The 21172-nt window shown below is 40.5% G+C and overlaps 1 long non-coding RNA gene across 1 annotated transcript; it reads left to right on the top strand.

Moving 5' to 3' along the window:
• Window positions 1-179: 179 nt before the first annotated feature.
• LOC119730326 lies at window positions 180-5802 on the top strand. The gene is made up of 5 exons (XR_005271364.1): window positions 180-223; window positions 1328-1396; window positions 2274-2447; window positions 4317-4470; window positions 5761-5802. It is a non-coding gene; the product is annotated as an uncharacterized LOC119730326 (long non-coding RNA).
• Window positions 5803-21172: the final 15370 nt, after the last annotated feature.

The following is a 21172-nucleotide window of genomic DNA, read 5'->3' as shown; positions in this document are numbered from 1 at the left end:
ACTCAGACCAGAGCTCCCTTGAGAAGCACTATACAGCCCAGGAGAAGGACTGCATCAAGTACATCAATCACTACCTTGCTGGTGCTTCACAGGGATGGTACAGACTCAGACCAGAGCTCCCTTGAGAAGCACTATACGGCCCAGGAGAAGGACTGCATCAAGTACATCGATCACTACCTTGCTGGTGCTTCACAGGGATGGAACAGACTCAAAGTCCTTCAATGTAAGACTTTTTCATATTTGAAGAGAAAATGCTCTAAATGTACTTTAAAACGGTTGAGGGAGTAACAGCAAAAGATCTTTCTTGCCCGATTTTTATGCTCAGCACAATAAAACTAAGACAAAAAAAAGTGGAAAATCTGTCAACAGCAGGATTCATCACACTGAATGTTTGGGGACTTTTTGATCGGGTACGACCCAATCACCTTTTTGAAATGGTAATAATTATTCTTTTTTTTTTTTTTTTTGCTGGACAATAATTCTTTACGGGTTTTCTCCTACGTGAACTCGCTCGACCTTTACTTCCGGGTCTACTGGAAGGTCAAAGTTGGGTGAATTTAAATTACAGACAGCAGCCTCAAAATCAAAACGAACCACATCTTTTCCAAACAGTTCACGTGATGACGATAAAACCTAGATGGAATTTGAACCCTGGTCCGAAGATGTAAAAGAAATTGTGATGTCATCATGACATCACCTGGTATCAAATTACAAGCAGGTTAACATGAAAATTTGAGAGCTTACTTTTAATTAGGCTATAACTTTATAATGGAACAGTCTCATTTTTTTGTTGTTTCAGACATTGCTACTGGCAATATTTTGTTCCAGCATGACCATTTGACCTTTACTTCCAGTGTAACCGGAAGTGCAATGATAATAAATTTAACTTGAAGATGGAAGCATTTTGCTACAGTTATATAAATTATGCAAATATTTAGTGAGGAATGTCCAACACAAACATTGGCATGATGACATAATTACACGAAAGGGCACGTACCAGTACATTCACGCAATGCGTCTCTCCAACTAGGGCTCTCAAAAGTTGTCAAAAAGGGACAATCTACGTAATCTTTATAATCAGCCTAGATATACATGCACCTAGGGCATGTACAGGTAGGGCCTAGTACTTTTCAATTATATTCTCAAAGGTGGTTTCAGTTCAAAACGTAAAATGCACTCAAATTTGATCAAATTGTCTACTCAGATTGTTTATTTATTTATTTATTTCAACCGGATCCAACAGCGGCCAAATCACCAATTACAGTAGCACCAAAAATAATTGCAAACCAATAGTGTCACCAGAGTTATCTTGCGCTTAACTTTCCAGGTTGTTAACTTGTTGAATGCCTTGTACACGCTGTTCAACGCCAACATTTCCAACTATGACATCTAAAAGGTAAATATTTCATATGACTCAGCAGATTGTTTTAACCAGTTTGCGCTGGACTATTTTGACATTGACCAGACCAAGACTTGGGATTGTTTTCATGAATCTGGATGCCAGACGGCTTCAGGCTGTCATCTACGGGTAGCTCGCTGCAAGCGGGCCACTGACAGACATTTCGGGCCTCGCTTGTTGTGTGTTTATCCATCATCCATTCCGATTACTGCAAAACCTTGCGTGTATACACGTTGTCTGATGTGAACTGGTTAAGCCAAACGTGCCATATCACAGGAAGTTATTTTAAAGGGTACTGCAATAGATTATACTTAATACACTTATCCAAGTTCATTTATTATGGTTAATATGCAAACATGAAATGATCAACAATACATTGACAGAAAGTACTTAACCCGTAACCCCTTAACTTGATTCTACCATCTTAGATCTGTTTTACTATCAGAGTACTTTACAAGCTATGCTTATACAAATGTAGTCTTGCATATTGACTGCTTTGAGTGGCATTATAAAACAGGTCTAGGAGGCTAGTTTGATTATGCCACTCAAAGTAGTCAGTATTAAAATGGAAGGTGTCATAGTCCTTTTAGCCATGTACATGTAGACGGAAAATAGCAAATACTATGTGATGCACACTCTCGGCCACTGAAAAACACAGAATCTGTGGGTGCGGTGATATAATTACAAAGAGTCACTTGCATTATCATTGTCAACATTACTGGGCTGTTCGCAGGCGTAGTCATGACAATCACTCAGAGGTTAAGTTGATGCTACCATGGTTACTAGTTCAGGGAAAAACCAAGCAAATATGTATGTTCTATTATAATGTCTGAATGCAAAATTAACCAGTGTTAAATAATAACATCTTGCCAAGGTTGAAAGCATCGACGATGCCTACATGTTGGTCTCTTGCCTACTGATCCGTAATGGCAGCCGTCATGCTGGTATGATCGCCTCCACTGCATGGCATCTCCTGGAGGGCGTTGATAGTTGATCATGCCACACAAACAAGATGAGAAACTCAAACTCCGCATCGGTATTCACTCAGGTAAGATCATTGTCTTTGCTTGTGGTCGAGATACTTAAGATTGATAAATCACAAATACATCACAAGTCCAGTCACAAGTACATCACAAGTCCAGTCACAAGTACATCACAAGTCCAGTCACAAGTACATCACAAGTCCAGTCACAAGTACATGTACATGTACATCACAAGTCCAGTCACAAGTACATCACAAGTCCAGTCACAAGTACATCACAAGTCCAGTCACAAGTCCAGTCACAAGTTCAGTCACAAGTACATCACAAGTCTAGTCACAAGTGCATCATCAGCCCAGTCACAAGTACATTACAAGTCCAGTCACAAGTACATCACAAGTCCCGTCACAAGTTCATCACAAGTACATCACAAGTACTGTACATCACAAGTCCAGGCACAAGTACATTACAAGTCCAGTCACAAGTCCAGTCACAAGTACATCATAAGTCAAGTCACAAATACATTACAAGTCCAGTCACAAGTAAATCACAAGTCCAGTCACAAGTATATCACAAGTCCAGTCACAAGTACATGTACATCACAAGTCTAGTCACAAGTACATCAGAAGTCCAGTCACAAGTACATCATAAGTCCAGTCACACATGCATCATAAGCCCAGTCACAAGTACATCACAAGTCTAGTCACAAGTACGTCACAAGTTTAGTCACAAGTACATCACAAGCCCAGCCCTAAGTACATTACAAGTCCAGTCACAAGAACATCACAAGTCCAGTCACAAGAACATCACAAGTCTAGTCACAAGTACGTCACAAGTTTAGTCACAGGTACATCACAAGTCCAGCCACAAGTACATTACAAGTGTATAGTCACAAGTACATCACAAGTCCAGTCACAAGTACATCACAAGTCCAGTCACAAGAACATTACAAGTCTAATCACAAGTGCATCATAAGCCCAGTCACAAGTACATCACTAGTCTGTTCACAAGTACATCGCAAGTCTGGTGGCAAGTCTATCACAAGTCGAGTCCAAGTACATCACAAGTTTAGTCACAAGTAAATCACAAGTCCAGTCACAAGTATATCACAAGTCCAGTCACAAGTAAATCACAAGTCCAGTCACAAGTATATCACAAGTCCAGTCACAAGTATATCACAGTTCTAGTCACAAGTACGTGTACAACACAAGTCCAGTCACAAGTATTTCACAAGTCTAGTCACAAGTACATCACAGGTCCAGTCGCAAGCATATATCACAAGTCTAGTCACAAGTACATCACAAGTATTGTACTTTAATATAGCTCTTTGAGAACATCAGAGTCCAGCCGCAACTTAGGATCGATACAAAAAGAGGAAAATTACTATAAAAATAGAAAAACAACCCTTAGTACAGCTAGTCAGACTGTGAAATTATTCTCTCTGGCATTACATGTTGTCATTGTGAAGAACACAATAAAAGAAGGCCATTTCTAAATAGTGTGTCAAATGACACATTTTTTGGAAGTTTTCATTAGTAGTTGGTTTGTGATCAGACTAATCTGTGAATGGGTGTGCACAAGTGTTGACATGACTCATTCAGCGGTTTAGTGTGCAACATTGCAAAGCTTCAATCAGCTGAATGAGAACAAACGTGTCTCAGGAAGTTTTGAATAGAAATTGAGATCGTAGAATATTGTTTCCTCTGAAAACACAGCATTCACATATCTTTAACTTCATTTGGGGTAGTTGTTAAGCACCCATCTTTAGATTTTGAGAACTTTTGTTGCTTCAAATGGGAAAAAAATCACAAATGACAAATGATCTACCCTTCCTTCAATTTTCACTGCTGCAAATTCTCAAGTCCATCATATTTCAAAGGAAACATGAGATAACTGTTTCAACCAATCTCTTATATTTTTCCTTTCTTTTATTTCAGGGCAAAGGTGAAAGTCTGACGTACTGGCTCGAGGGACATGATTCAAGCTACAAGATCGACCAAATCAAGCCACCCAAACAAAAGTTGTAAACAACCAGAATATTATCCCAACATTATCTGCAACGCATTTGGATCAACAATTTTTTGTAAAGAGGTAAAAAGCATAATCAGCTATTATACTACAGCGTTTGTAGGTCTATTTGAAAAACCTAACAACAAATTCAAATTAACACACAATTGTGTGTTCACCAACATATTTGTTGTTCGCGATTACAGCTTTCGTTTAGCAACTTTAAGAAAAAGATTCAGGAAAAAAAGGTTTAGGTCTCATCACACTTGTACAATAACTAACTTTGATCAAGTCAGTTTTTTTTTTTTAACAAATACTGAAGTATTTTGTAGTCGCCTTTTAATCTACTACCATGTGGAAGTTGTAACAAAAATTCCGTCATCAAACAAACAGACTGTGAGTTCATAACTATACTGTTGAGAGTCACTAATTTGGTATTAAATTGTATTCAAACTAGTGATGCGTTTAAAAAAATATTCTTTGTCTGTACCATCCAAGCTTGGGAAAAAATAGCAAAGTGGTACTGCTTTGTTTGTTTGAGTTCTCATATGGTGTTACATCATTTGACTTGGTGCCCTATCATTTGCGTTGGTGCCCTTGTGCTTAGTGCTAAATATTTGAGGTGGTGCACTGTTGTAGCTACAGAAAACTTTAAAGAAAAAAGGAAATTGACTCAACAGATCAAAATTGACGTACAACGATTTTTTATGGCTGAATGGACAATAATGCAAGTGGGGGATTTTTGTTTTCTTTTTATTTTCAGATAGAGTGATATTAATAACCTTTGATAGTCACTACTTATGTTTTAAGGAAATTGTATAAAAAATATGGAGTAAGGTCTAAGGCATGTTTAAAGTAAAACCAATGGACTTGTTTCATTGTTTTTGTCATGTAATGCGGCCGGGGGAGGTGGGGTAGAGGGCGCTATTCAGGACTTTTTCCTGTCACCTTGCAAGATGTAATGATGCCAAGTCACTATCAATTTATATTTCCCGGATTCGTTTGTATCAAAGATATATAACTACATGTAGGCATCCTATCCTATCTACAAGGATGGGACTAATAAGGGAGCAAAGACACTTCTTCTTCAGTGAAACAATAATTTATTCTTAAAAACTCCAAGATTTTTTTGAACCAATTTGACATCTGTATTGATAGGACTCAGCTATCATTGCTTGTTCATCTGTCATCCGCTACGAATACTGCAAAATCTTTGTTTGTATGCACGTTATCCGACGCAAACTGGTTAACCTATTTTTTTTTAACCTTGTTCCACTCGAATTTGCAGGATAGCTAATAATGAATACAAGTAAATGTCTCAATCAGTATCAAACATTTTTTCCCAAATTGACAATATTCAAATTTCTTGACCAGGTGATGGCAGATCTACCAGCTCACTTCACATCAGAGAGCTCTCTTGAGAAGCACTATAGAAGCACTATAAGGCCCAGGAGAAGGACTGCTTCTCACGGCTAGAACAGACTCAGACCAGAGCTCTCTTGAGAAGCACTGTACGGCCCAGGAGAAGGACCGCACCAAGTACATCACTACCTTGCTGGTGCTTCACAGGGATGGTGCAGACTCAGACCAGAGCTCCCTTGAGAAGCACTATACAGCCCAGGAGAAGGACCGCATCAAGTACATCACTTCCTTGCTGGTGCTTCACAGGGATGGAACAGACTCAGACCAGAGCTCCCTTGAGAAGCACTATGCGGCCCAGGAGAAGGACCGCACCAAGTACATCACTACCTTGCTGGTGCTTCACAGGGATGGAACAGACTCAGACCAGAGCTCCCTTGAGAAGCACTATACAGCCCAGGAGAAGGACCGCATCAAGTACATCACTACCTTGCTGGTGCTTCACAGGGATGGAACAGACTCAGAACAGAGCTCCCTTGAGAAGCACTATACAGCCCAGGAGAAGGACTGCATCAAGTACATCGATCACTACCTTGCTGGTGCTTCACAGGGATGGAACAGACTCAGACCAGAGCTCCCTTGAGAAGCACTATACAGCCCAGGAGAAGGACTGCACCAAGTACATCAATCACTACCTTGCTGGTGCTTCACAGGGATGGAACAGACTCAGACCAGAGCTCTCTTGAGAAGCACTATACAGCCCAGGAGAAGGACCGCACCAAGTACATCACTACCTTGCTGGTGCTTCACAGGGATGGAACAGACTCAAAGTACTGCAAAGTAAGACTTTTTCATATTTGAAGAGAAAATGCTCTAACTGTACTTTAAAACGGTTGAGGGAGTAACAGCAAAAGATCTTTCTTGCCCGATTTTTATGCTCAGCACAATAAAACTAAGACAGAAAAAAAGTGGAAAATCTGTCAAAAGCAGGATTCATCACACTGAATGTTTTTGGGGACTTTTTGATCGGGTACGACCCGATCACCTTTTTGAAATGGTAATAATTATTCTTTGGGTTTTTTTTGCTGGACAATAATTCTTTACAGGTTTTCTCCTACGTGAACTCGTTCGACCTTTACTTCCGGGTCTACTGGAAGGTCAAAGTTGGGTGAGTTTAAATTACAGACAGAAGCCTCAAAATCAAAACGAACCACATCTTTTCCAAACAGTTCACGTGATGACGATAAAGCCTACATGTAGATGGAATTTGAACCCTGGTCCGAAGATGTAAAAGAAATTGTGATGTCATCATGACATCCCCTGGTATCAAATAAGTCATTTGCGAGTAACCTACACCCTTTGGGATTTACGTTTGAAAAACATATGGTACACTAACTTGCTCAGAATGCTTGACCCATTTTAACTTTGAATTCTCCAGACCAAAGACACTGTTGCTAATCACATGATTCGGGGCAAGCTCTTGCATAGTTATGCTCAGCACCAATACATCGTTCACAATGGGTGAGAATGGCACAAAGACACCAGACCATGCCGGAGCTGGGGGTTGCTAGCATAAGGCTTGCCCCGAATCACGTGATATAGAAACAGTGTCTTTGGTCGGGAGAATGCAAAGTTTAAACGTGCAAACCATTGGATTAAGTCAGCATACCAGATTTTATTCAAATTTAACTCGCAAATGGCTTATTACAAGCTGGTTAACATGAAAATTTGAAAGCTTACTTTTAATAAGGCTATAACGGAACAGAGTAGTATTCTCATTTTTTTTTTGTTTCAGACATTGCTACTGGCAATATTTTGTTCCAGCATGTCCAGGGCGCATACCATTTGACCTTTACTTCCAGTGTAACCGGAAGTGCAATGATAATAAATTTAACTTGAAGACGGAAGTATTTTGCTACAGTTATATAAATAAGGCAAATATTTAGTGAGGAATGTCCAACACAAACATTGGCATGATGACATAATTACACGAAAGGGCGCGTACCAGTACATTCACGCAGTGCGTCTCTCCAACTAGGGCTCTCAAAAGTTGTCAAAAAGGGACAATCTACTGTTTGTGCACGTAATCTTTATAATCAGCCTAGATATACATGCACCTAGGGCATGTAGGGCCTAGTACTTTTCAATCATATTCTCAAAGGTGGCTTAAGTTCAAAACATAAAATGCACTCAAATTTGATCAAATTGTCTACTCAGATTATTTATTTATTTATTTATTTATTTCAACCGGATCCAACAGCGGCCAAATTGCCAATTACAGTAGCACCAAAAATAATTGCAAACCAATAGTGTCACCAGAGTTACCCTTTACATCTTGCGCTTAACTTTCCAGGTTGTTAACTTGTTGAATGCCTTGTACACGCTGTTCAACGCCATCATTTCCAACTATGACGTCTAAAAGGTAAATATTTCATATGACTCAGCAGATTGTTTTAACCAGTTTGCGCTGGACTATTTTGACATTGACCAGACCAAGACTTGGGATTGTTTTCATGAATCTGGATGCCAGACGGCTTCAGGCTGTCATCTACGGGTAGCTCGCTGCAAGCGGGCCACTGACAGACATTTTAGGCCTCGCTTGTTGCGTGTTTATCCATCATCCATTCTGATTACCGCAAAACCTTGCGTGTATAACACGTTGTCTGATGTGAACTGGTTAAGCCAAACGTGCCATTTCACAGGAAGTTATTTTAAAGGGTACTTGCAATAGATTATACTTAATACACTTATCCAAGTTCATTTATTATGGTTAATATGCAAACATGAAATGATCAACAATACATTGACAGAAAGCACTTAACCCGTAACCCCTTAACTTGATTCTACCATCTTAGATCTGTTTTACTATCAGAGTACTTTACAAGCTATGCTTATACAAATGTAGTCTTGCATATTGACTGCTTTGAGTGGCATTATAAAACAGGTCTAGGAGGCTAGTTTGATTATGCCACTCAAAGTAGTCAGTATTAAAATGGAAGGTGTCATATAGTCCTTTTAGCCATGTACATGTAGACGGAAAATAGCAAATACTATGTAAAATATCTATGCCTTGTGGTAAAAACGCCCGCCCAAATTTACAAAAAAAAAACTGCTATACCACAGGTTTCCCTGTAGTATAGTCATATTTTTTATTATTAATTTAATATGGAGGGATACTTCATCAAATACAAATAACTTTTCAAACACAACTGGTTAATTATAACATCAAACTTGATCATTTGAAACAGGTATTTTTATGTGGAAGGAAGTGGAACATTAACGTACATAATTCGCTCATAACAAACTTATGATAAGACCGGCCAATATTGAAAAATCTACTTCAATCTTGTTTAGCCAAATCATAGTTCCATGTTATTAGGCATTTTTGTATGTGTGCTTCTAGCCTACTGCTGGTAACCTGAGGCTTTATCAAAGGAGAACTACAGTACTAAGATACGCACATTTCTGTGACAACAAGACATATTTTTTAGAGAAAAGAAGAAATGCGTTCATGGAGAAACTTCTACTCTGTAAATACAAGAAAGAGGAAATTGCCAGTCATAAAAGACATACAATTTGAAATCTGTGAGCAATACATCATGAATGAAACACGACGAAAAGAACCACCTCAAGTTCAAGATAATCTACACACAGCTAACAAAAGTATTGCTGAAAGACCGACATTTAATTCCGGAACACCTGAAATTACATGTATGCAATCTGTTTCCCAGCAAACCAATTCCTGCCTATAAAAGGCCAAAAATCTTAAAGGTGTACTTGTCAAATCAAGGTTTATCAATAACTGGGAATTGGACTCATAACAAGGTTCACACAAAATGTTATTAGATGCACTTATGTGTATCTATGCACCCTAACATTTGACATGACTAATTTAGCCGAATATAAAATACTGGATTTGGCTTACATGTACTACGGATGAAGCTCTGCTATTATAGCATGAGAGCAGAAACCGGTCCAGTTGGGTCTTAGAGCCATTTCTATTCATTTTTACTTATTAAAAGTACACTCAAATCACCATAGAGGTGTTTGTTTTTTTTGAAAAAATGCCATGAGCTCATGATTTCTCGAGCACTCCCTAATAATAAATGCTAGTCTGAGTATCACCCGTTATCCACGGAGCCCAGACTCCTGTCTGACGTCTGATATATCAAGGCATGCAGATTTATGCGATCTCGCACCTCAGCCAATCGGAGTCGACTTTACTAAATCGTGACGTCATTTCAATCCCAAATCAGGACTGAACGTTTGATTGGTCAATTCGAATGCAGTGTTTTGTAATGCAACAACAGCCGGGCGCGTTATCGCGTAACATGGTAACAGAGTGCGTGACGCAGGGCTTTTTAATCCATTGTCTATGATGCGCAACGGTGAATGACCGAAGACCCGATATAGAAAGCGCCAACTGATTGGTCAAAATCTATGAGGTTAAGAGGCGGGGTCTTGCCTAATTAATCTGCGAATCTGCTCACATACCATAGACCCATTGCATTCGCCACTAAACAAATGCCAGATTCCTTGCCACTTCGTAACGTCAGTTAGTGATACCGCCTACATGTACCTCCCCACTTCAAGCAATACACTGCCAGGGGCGGATCCAGGAGTTTTCGCAGGGGGGGGGGGGGGTTCATCAGTTAAAAATCTGAAAATGTTCACAGGTTTTTTTCTCCAGACACTTTGCCTCCGTAAAATCAAAAACAGAGGGGGGGGGGGGGGGGGGGGGGGCTGGTACCATATTTCAATAGGGGGCGCTGTTCAAATTTGACGATTAATAACACTAGATTACAGAATGATGTACCGTTTTTCGAACAGGTGGACATTATACCAGTATAATGTTTGTTTGGGTGTCGTAGCGGGGGGGGGGGGGGGGGGGGGGGCGACTTTTTTTTAGGAATTTGTAAGATAATTTTTTTTTTGACAGAGCGGGTTTTTTTGGGGACCCCCAAAACCCCCCTCTGGATCCGTGCCTGACTGTTTAATATTTATGTAGTGGGACTCTTATAGCTAATACTTACTCATACAACAAACATTATGCTGTACAAAGTTCTAACAGTGATGTTTTTGAAGATAAATGAGGCTGCAATAGAGTTTGATATCAAGGAAAGTACTGGGCGTTTTTCCCCGAGACCCCTGATTTTGCCCGGGGTAAAAATGCCCACTCAAAAAACATTATTAAGCAAATATTAAAATAGATTTTAATATTGTAATCATTTATAATTATGTTATTAACCCTTCTTAATATATATCAACTAGAGAATAATAAAAATATAAGATTTTCAGCGATATAGGCTAAACCTTCAATGGCCATTTAAAAAAAAAAATTTTTACATACGTTCCCTTCAAATATGTTAATGAATTTAATTCTTTTTATTATTAGTTTTTATCTACATTGTACTTATTAAAAAAATATATTCCATTGAACAATTTATCTTGTAATTTTTTACTAGCAGTGGAAACAAGTCAAGTGGGCTTTTGTTCCCCATGGGCTTTTTTACCCCAGTTTACCCTATTAAAATGGAAGGTGCCATAGTCCTTTTAGCCATGTACATGTAGACGGAAAATAGCAAATACTATGTGATGCACACTCTCGGCCACTGAAAAACACAGAATCTGTGAGTGCGGTGATATAATTACAAAGAGTCACTTGCATTATCATTGTCAACATTACTCGGGCTGTTCGCAGGCGTAGTCATGACAATCACTCAGAGGTTAAGTTGATGCTACCATGGTTACTAGTTCAGGCAAAAACCACGCAAATACGTGTATGTTCTATGATAATGTCTGAAAGCAAAATTAACCAGTGTTAAATAATAACATCTTGCCAAGGTTGAAAGCTTCGACGATGCCTACATGTTGGTCTCTTGCCTACTGATCCGTAATGGCAGCCGTCATGCTGGTATGATCGCCTCCACTGCATGGCATCTCCTGGAGGGCGTTGATAGTTGATCATGCCACACAAACAAGATGAGAAACTCAAACTCCGCATCGGTATTCACTCAGGTAAGATCATTGTCTTTGCTTGTGTTCGAGATACTTAAGATTGATAAATCACAAATACATCACAAGTCCAGTCACAAGTACATCACAAGTCCAGTCACAAGAACATCACAAATCTAGTCACAAGTACATCACAAGTCCAGTCACAAGTACATCACAAGTCCAGTCACAAGTACATCACAAGTCCAGTCACAAGTACATGTACATCACAAGTCCAGTCACAAGTACATCACAAGTCCAGTCACAAGTACATCACAAGTCCAGTCACAAGTCCAGTCACAAGTCCAGTCACAAGTTCAGTCACAAGTACATCACAAGTCTAGTCACAAGTGCATCATCAGCCCAGTCATAAGTACATCACAAGTCCCGTCACAAGTACATCACAAGTACATCACAAGTACTGTACATCACAAGTCCAGGCACAAGTACATTACAAGTCCAGTCACAAGTCCAGTCACAAGTACATCATAAGTCAAGTCACAAATACATCACAAGTCCAGTCACAAGTACATCACAAGTCCAGTCACAAGTACATCACAAACCTAGTCACAAGTACATCACAAGTCCAGTCACAAGTACATCATAAGTCTAGTCACAAGTACATTACAGTTCCAGTAACAAGTACATTAAGAGTCCAGTCACAAGTACATCACAAGCCTAGTCACAAGTGCATCATAAGCCCAGTCACAAGTACATTATTATTATTATTATTATTATTATTAGCAACCAAAGCATCTAAAATGGTTGGATTAAAAACATTTTGAAAGATATTTAAATTACATTTGAGTTTGAAATATATTAAACCTTTTAAATAGCAATGCACATTAAACATTAAAAGCTTCTAAAAGTAACCAAGTTACTGGAAACATACTTTCACATACCTAGAACATGACTAACAGAGCTCCACCGGTCATGACAAGTATTTAAATTTAAAAACAAAACATTTCAGTTATAATACATAATTAAATCATTTAGACACACATGCATTCACAGGTAACTTCACACGATATAAAAACACTTCAACCTAAAATAGTCATTAATATCAACATCAGCATCAACTTAACATTGCTAAAAAGTGACTAACAATTAGGACTGTAAATTATAAAGACACCAGGGAATGAAACTATTCTTTAGTCTGTTCGTTTTACAGAAAGGCAGGCTGAACTGTCTCTGGTTCCTTAATGCATACGATACAGGCTGGTGTTTTTCGAGCAAATGATTCAGCCTATGGTTAGGATTTGACATGTCAGCGAATAACTGCTCACACAGTGACTTCCTGCGCGGGCATATAGACTTTGAATATCTACCTGCTCCATTGCCTTTGCATTAGACTTACCAGGGATAATAATTCTCAAAGCTCTTCGTTGAATGGATTCGAACAAATTGGACTGTTCCTTAAGCCGTGTCCGCACTGGACTTTTTTTTTGCAAGGTTTTACTGAGACAATGGTAAAATGAGAAATGGTCAAATGTGACCACTGTCCGCACTTGGACTTTCGACATGGGAAAATTTACCCAGACCGCGTGGGAGAAGTAACCGAGCTGTCACAGTGTCAGTATAATCATGACTCACGGTCACCGTACACAGGAAACAAATTGCCGATCACATTTTCAGCCGCCGATACGCACAGTAATATTACACACGCCATTTGCATGCACAACATAATCGTTTACACAATATTATTTCATCTTGACACGCTAAATCTTGACGAAAAGGCCTATAATTCTGACGCATTTGTGATGCACGTCGTCGAAGCCATGCCGCTGTACGATGTTCCATGCGGCAGCAGTGCCATCAGTATTCGTTGGTTCCCATCGCATGCTTACAGAATCGAAGCTATGATGTGGGCCAGGAACCAGTGACTACGGCCTACGTACGGTACCGGACCATGATGTTCACTGCATGACTACAGTAGCGTATCAGGACGAATTTGGATCGTAGAAAATAACATGCATCGGTGGAGAAAGAGAATTTCCGCAAATTAATTCTCAGAACGTGATCTCTCTCTCTCTCTCTGTATGTATTTGTCCGTTGAAATATATATTTTAACGAGATTTTACCGATCGGACTTGATGATACACCGCATCGTGTTTCTACAAAATGTTCCGCCACTGCTCTTGCAGGTTCCTGCGGTCTCTGTATGCATAACATACAGGGCGCTCGGGCTGGATGTACGTTTTCCTGAGCCGCTTTTACTGACTCGCACTGTCCGCACTGGACTTATCGTCTCGGGAAAAGTTACCTGGTCAGTTTTCCTGGGCGCGTGGGAAGTTTTCCTGGGCAGCAGTTGGCCAGTAAAAGTAACCGCTGGACTCAGGAAAAGTAACCGAGAGGAAAACGTCCTAGGCTTTCCGCACTGGATTTAAAGTGGGAAAAGTACCCATAGTCTCAGTTAGTTTGACCAAAAAAAGTCCAGTACGGACAGGGCTTTAGTTAAGCTGCTATGGTAAACCTGGCATGCATAATCAAGTATGGATCTAATACAAGCAAAATAGTATTTGCAGAGGTCCAGCTGGTTAAGACCTGCCCTACGAAGTTGCATTTACAATAAAGTCTCTGAGCAGCTTTCGTATACACAGCAATGTTTTTGCTTGGAATTAACGGCACATGTTTACGGAAACTGATAACCATTTCTTAGTTTTATTTGGATTAATCTGCATGTCATTATGTGAACATGGTGAAGACCAATCAATCACCTCCTGTACCGACTCCTGCATTTTGGATTCATCTGGCGATGTCACTGTTTCAGCTAGGCTGCCTGGCCGGCTATGCACTAACTTTTAAGGCCGGGGACCGGGACGGGGCAGCCGGCAGCACTTCCCGGTGTTTATTTCTCATCATCAATTTGTTTGTAAGAGTATCGATTGAAAATGATTTGATATAAATTTTGTGGCCCTTTTTATAGCTTCTGTAGTGTAACTGGAACTGGTTCAGAGCTTTTTGACTAGAATTTTTGGAGGCGGCTTATATACGCCGACTTCAGATCTTAATTTGCAGATTTTTGCGTGCTGCGGCTTATACACCGCGCCGCTTATATTCCGAAAATTACGGTATATCCCTATTTTTCGAATCATTTTTCTAATTTTGTGTCGCCATACTCACTTAGGTATAAGGCCTATTGTCAAATTTCAACCCCAACCAGGGGTGTCATTCGCTTTTCAAAAGTGGGGGAACATACCTTGATCAGAACTGATGCGAGCGTGAAGCGCGAAGCCCTTGAGGCGTGGGGTTAGGGGCCCGCTTTAAAGGGCCCCGAATTTTTTTGGATTCTAGATGCTCTGTGGTGCGATCTGAGGCAATTTCTGACCACTTTAACCAATATTTTCTGAGCAAAAGATACATTGTAGTACATAATACTATTAATAGGGCCCTATAAATGAGACACGTGTTCAGAAATCTTTTTTTACCTCTTGCATCATATTAATTAACCTGGTTTTTTAAAAATCGCTCCTGGTAAAAAGTGGGGGGGGGGGGGGGGCAAAATAGCTACCCATTCAAAAGTGGGGGGGGGGGGGGGGCAACTGCCCCCTCTGCCCCCCGGTTCCGCCGGCGGTGCAGTGTTGTATCATCAACATATTTGACTGTGGGCAGGGAGGGTTGAAGATCTCCAATCATCATGATGAAAAGCAATGGCCCAAGTTTTGTTCCCTGTGGGTCTCCACCATTGATGACAGTCCACTGCGATTTACAGGTGCCGATCTTAACACGCTGCATTCCGTGTCGCAGGAACTCTGTAACCCGGTTGACGATGAGTTGATCAACATGAAGAGATTCCAGTTTATCGATGAGAATCACATGGTTGATCCTATCAAATGCCTTGCTGTAGTCGAGGAAAAGGACACACACCATGTTCTTGGCTTGATCTGTGGCAGAGTACCAGTTGTGCAACAGGTCAATGAGAGCGCAAGTAGTTGATGAGCCCGGGACGTTACCAAATTGGACTGGATCTAACTGCGGCTGGTACTGCTCCCATAGCCATTTAAACACGAATCCCTCAAGAATCTTCACTAGCACGGCGGTTAGGGAGATTGGATGCAAGTCATTCTCTACTGAGGCAGGTGGAGTCGTTTTCGGGATGGCGATAACTTCAGCAGCCTTCCAGATGCTTGGTAGAGTTGCTTGGGCCACCAAAGCATTAAAGATGGAGCAGACGGGTCTTGCCAACATGGATGCGTGATCTTTCAAGATCCAATTGGGAATCTGATCAGGACCAGGTGCCTTGTGTGTTCTCACCAACTTCAGTGCTTTCTCAACCACCGCACTTGTGAGGACGTACTTGGTAGGAATTAAATCTTCACTGTGAGACTCTGGTGCTTCTAGCGGAGGTAGGTCGGATGAGATGGATGCAAAGAAAGAATTCACAAATTCGGCAAATTCTTCCTGATCACCATGGGCAACATTGTCGACAAGGTTTTTCAATGGTTATAGTCGTGTTTCTCACCTTTGAGTGACTTTACTTCGTTCCACCAATTTCTGCTTTGTTTAAGGTCCAGAAGATCAACTTTTGCCTGAAAGTACTGTTTCCGAATCGACTTGCTCAACCTGTTCACTTTGTTTCTGTAGTACCTATACTTGGGCTGGTGTCCTCCGTGCCAAGCACGCTGTCTCTTTTTTATCAAATCCCTAAAACTGTCTAGCGAGGTGTACAAAAATGTATATGTGCTCCAGCATATATGATTATGCTTGTCTTTGACGTTATGGGGCTGATAAATAGCTCCAAACACAATGGCATTAAACTGCCGCGGAAGACGTTGGGGCTGCAATTTAAGCCAGACAGACTCGACGTTCTCCTCAGCTAAATTCCTGAGCACCGAGAATGGAATGTTGGCATGTACATAGCACACAATCCCTCCACCTGATGTATGGTCTCTGTTATGTCTTATTGGGGGGGGGGGGGTGATAGTGATCTAACAACAGGACGCTATCAGGAACACTGGTAGGACACCATGATTCTGTTATGCAACACACATCGACTTTATGTTCAGTTAGTGTTACACTTAACTCATCAAGTTTTGGAATCAAAGTTCTGGCGTTCGCATTCATCAGGGTAGGTATATTAAGTTTATTGGTTTTAATTGCCACCAAGTTACTCACGCAGACACCCGGCTGTTGCTTTCGAGGCCGCATATTTCTACAGTTAACCACGACTCTGATGGGGCGTTGGCGAGTAATTCCAGCCCTGGTACCCCGCTTGATATATTTATTGCATAGACCATGCAACTTCAGCGTAGACCACACTTTCGCTGGTAATCTGCCTACTGCTCCAGTCTGTTTCATCATATGGTTCCAATGCTGAGTAACTGTTGTGCGGTGTAGCGTAACATGGTGGTGCAACGTGACTTGCCCAAATGTCGACACAGTCACATTGTCCAAAACCTCCAACAATTTGCTGTATTGCAATGTCTTAAAAACTCACTAATTATCACACAACATATGACAAAGGCACAATACGACAAAACAAGACGTAACACGCAAAAAACGGAATTTTTGCGGAGCAAAAACGAGAGGGTGCTGCCACACAGCGCACCACTAGACACTAGACATTACCAGTCTAGTCACAAGTACATCACAAGTCACATCACAAGTCCAGTCAAAAGTACTTCACAAGTACATTACAAGTCCAGTCGCATGTCCAGTCACAAGTCCAGTCACAAGTCCAGTCACAAGTATAACGCAAGTCTAGTCACAAGTACATCACAAGTCCATTCACAAGTACATCATAAGTCCAGTCACAAGTACGTCATAAGTCCAGTCACAATTACATCACAAGTCTAGTCACACGTACATCATAAGCCAAGTCACAAGTACATCACAAGTCTAGTCACAAGTACGTCACAAGTTTAGTCACAAGTACATCACAAGTCCAGCCACACGTACATTACAACTCTAGTCATAGGTACATCACAAGTCCAGTCACAAGTACATCACAAGTCCAGTCACAAGAACATCACAAGTCTAGTCACAAGTACGTCACAAGTTTAGTCACAGGTACATCACAAGTCCAGACACAAGTACATTACAAGTCTAGTCACAAGTACATCACAAGTCCAGTCACAGGTACATCACAAGTCCAGTCACAAGAACATCACAAGTCTAGTCACAAGTGCATCATAAGCTCAGTCACAAAAACATCACTAGTCTGTTCACAAGTACATCGCAAGTCTGGTGGCAAATACATCACAAGTCCAGTCACAAGTACATCACAAGTCCAGTCACAAGTACATCACAAGTCCAGCCACAAGTACATCACAAATCTGGTGGCAAGTACATCACAAGTTTAGTCACAAGTATATCACAAGTCCAGTCACAAGTATATCACAAGTCCAGTCACAAGTTCATTACAAGTCTGGTGGCAAGTACATCACAAGTTTAGTCACAAGTACATCACAAGTCCAGTCACAAGTGAATCACAAGTCCAGTCACAAGTGTATCACAAGTCCAGTCACAAGTAAATCACAAGTCTAGTCACAAGTACATCACAAGTCCAGTCACAAGTATTTCACAAGTCTAGTCACAAGTACATCACAAGTCTAGTCACAAGTACATTACAAGTCTAGTCACAAGTACATCACAAGTCTAGTCACAAGTACATCACAGGTCCAGTCGCAAGCATATATCACAAGTCTTGTACTTTAATATAGCTCCATGGGAACATCAGAGTCCAGCCTAAAGGATCGATACCCAAGTACAAGTAGGAAAATTACAATAAAAATAAAAAACAACCCTTAGTACAGCTAGTCAGACTGCCTGTGAAATTATTCTCTCTGGCATTACATGCTGTCATTGTGAAGAACACAATAAAAGAAGGCCATTTCTAAATAGTGTGTCAAATGACACATTTTTTGGGAGTTTTCGTTAGTAGTTGGTTTGTGATCGGACTAATCTGTGAATGGGTGTGCACAAGTGTTGACATGACTCATTCAGCGGTTTAGTGTGCAACATTGCAAAGCTTCAATCAGCTGAATGAGAACAAACGTGTCTCAGCAACTTTTGAATAGAAATTGAGATCCTAGAATATTGTTTCCTCTGAAAACATAGCATTCACATATCTTAAACTTCATTTGGGGTAGTTGTTAAGCACCCATCTTTAGATTTTGAGAACTTTTGTTGCTTCAAATGGGAAAAAAATCACAAATGACAAATGATCTACCCTTCCTTCAATTTTCACTGCTGCAAATTCTCAAGTCCATCATATTTCAAAGGAAACATGAGATAACTGTTTCAACCAATCTCTTATCTTTTTCCTTTCTTTTATTTCAGGGCAAAGGTGAAAGCCTGACGTACTGGCTCGAGGGACATGATCCAAGCTACAAGATCGACCAAATCAAGCCACCCAAACAAAACTTGTAAACAACCAGAATATTATCCCAACATTATCTGCAACGCATTTGGATCAGCAATTTTTTGTAAAGAGGTAAGAAGCATAATCAGCTATTATACTACAGCGTTTGTAGGTCTATTTGAAAAACCTAACAACAAATTCAAATTAACACACAATTGTGTGTTCACCAACAGATTTGTTGTTCGCGATTACAGCTTTCGTTTAGCAACTTTAAGAAAAAGATTCAGGAAAAAAAAGGTTTAGGCCTCATCACACTTGTACAATAACTAACTTTGATCAAGTCACCTATTTTTTTTTTTTAACAAAGACTGAAGTATTTTGTAGTCGCCTTTTAATCTACTACATACCATGTGGAAGTTGTAACAAAAATTCCGTCATCAAACAAACAGACTGTGAGTTCATAACTATACTGTTGAGAGTCACTAATTTGGTATTAAATTGTATTCAAACTAGTGATGCGTTTAAGAAAATATTCTTTGTCTGTACCATCCAAGCTTGGGAAAAAATAGCAAAGTGGTACTGCTTTGTTTGTTTGAGTTCTCATATGGGCTTACATCATTTGACTTGGTGCCCTATCATTTGCCTTGGTGCCCTTGTGCTCCTTAGTGCTAAATATTTGAGGCGGTGCAGCACTAAAGGGCACTGTTGTAGCTACAGAAAATTTTAAAGAAAAAAAGAAATTGACTCAACAGATCAAAATTGACGCACAACGATTTTTTATGGCTGAATGGACAATAATGCAAGTGGGGGATTTTTGTTTTCTTTATATTTTCAGATTGAGTGATATTAATAACCTTTGATAGTCACTACTTATGTTTTAAGGAAATTGTATAAAAAATATGGAGTAAGGTCTAAGGCATGTTTAAAGTAAAACCAATGGGCTTGTTTCATTGTTTTGTCATGTAATGCTGCGGCCGGGTGAGGTGGAGTAGAGGGCGCTATTCAGGACTTTCTTCTGTCACCTTGCAAGATGGAATGATGCCCAGTCACTATAAATTTATATTTCCCGGATTCGTTTGTATCAAAGATATATAACTAGGCATCCTATCCTATCTACAAGGATGGGACTAATAAGGGAGCAAAGACACTTCTTCTTCAGTGAAACAATAATTTATTCTTAAAAACTCCAAGATTTTTTTGAACCAATTTGACATCTGTATTGATAGGACTCAGCTATCATTGCTTGTTCATCTGTCAACCGCTACGAATACTGCAAATCTTTGTTTGTATACACATTATCCGACGCAAACTGGTTAACCTATTTTTTATTTAACCTTGTTCCACTCGAATTTGCAGGATAGCTAATAATGAATACAAGTAAATGTCTCAATCAGTATCAAACATTTTTTCCCAAATTGACAATATTCAAATTTCTTGACCAGGTGATGGCAGATCTACCAGCTCACTTCACATCAGAGAGCTCTCTTGAGAAGCACTATAGAAGCACTATAAGGCCCAGGAGAAGGACTGCTTCTCACGGCTAGAACAGACTCAGACCAGAGCTCTCTTGAGAAGCACTGTACGGCTTAGGAGAAGGACCGCACCAAGTACATCACTACCTTGCTGATGCTTCACAGGGATGGAACAGACTCAGACCAGAGCTCCCTTGAGAAGCACTATACGGCCCAGGAGAAGGACCGCACCAAGTACATTACTACCTTGCTGGTGCTTCACAGGGATGGTACAGACTCAGACCAGAGCTCCCTTGAGAAGCACTATACGGCCCAGGAGAAGGACCGCACCAAGTACATTACTACCTTGCTGGTGCTTCACAGGGATGGTACAGACTCAGACCAGAGCTCCCTTGAGAAGCACTATACGGCCCAGGAGAAGGACCGCACCAAGTACATTACTACCTTGCTGGTGCTTCACAGGGATGGTACGGACTCAGACCAGAGCTCCCTTGAGAAGCACTATACAGCCCAGGAGAAGGACCGCACCAAGTACATTACTACCTTGCTGATGCTTCACAGGGATGGTACAGACTCAGACCAGAGCTCCCTTGAGAAGCACTATACAGCCCAGGAGAAGGACCGCACCAAGTACATTACTACCTTGCTGGTGCTTCAC

Source organism: Patiria miniata, unplaced genomic scaffold (assembly GCF_015706575.1).
Source record: "Patiria miniata isolate m_02_andy unplaced genomic scaffold, ASM1570657v1 HiC_scaffold_22, whole genome shotgun sequence".
In the NCBI taxonomy this organism is placed as follows: Eukaryota; Metazoa; Echinodermata; class Asteroidea; order Valvatida; family Asterinidae; genus Patiria; species Patiria miniata.
The sequence above is the reverse complement of the archived record's forward strand: the minus strand, read 5'-3'. Positions and strand labels throughout refer to the sequence as shown.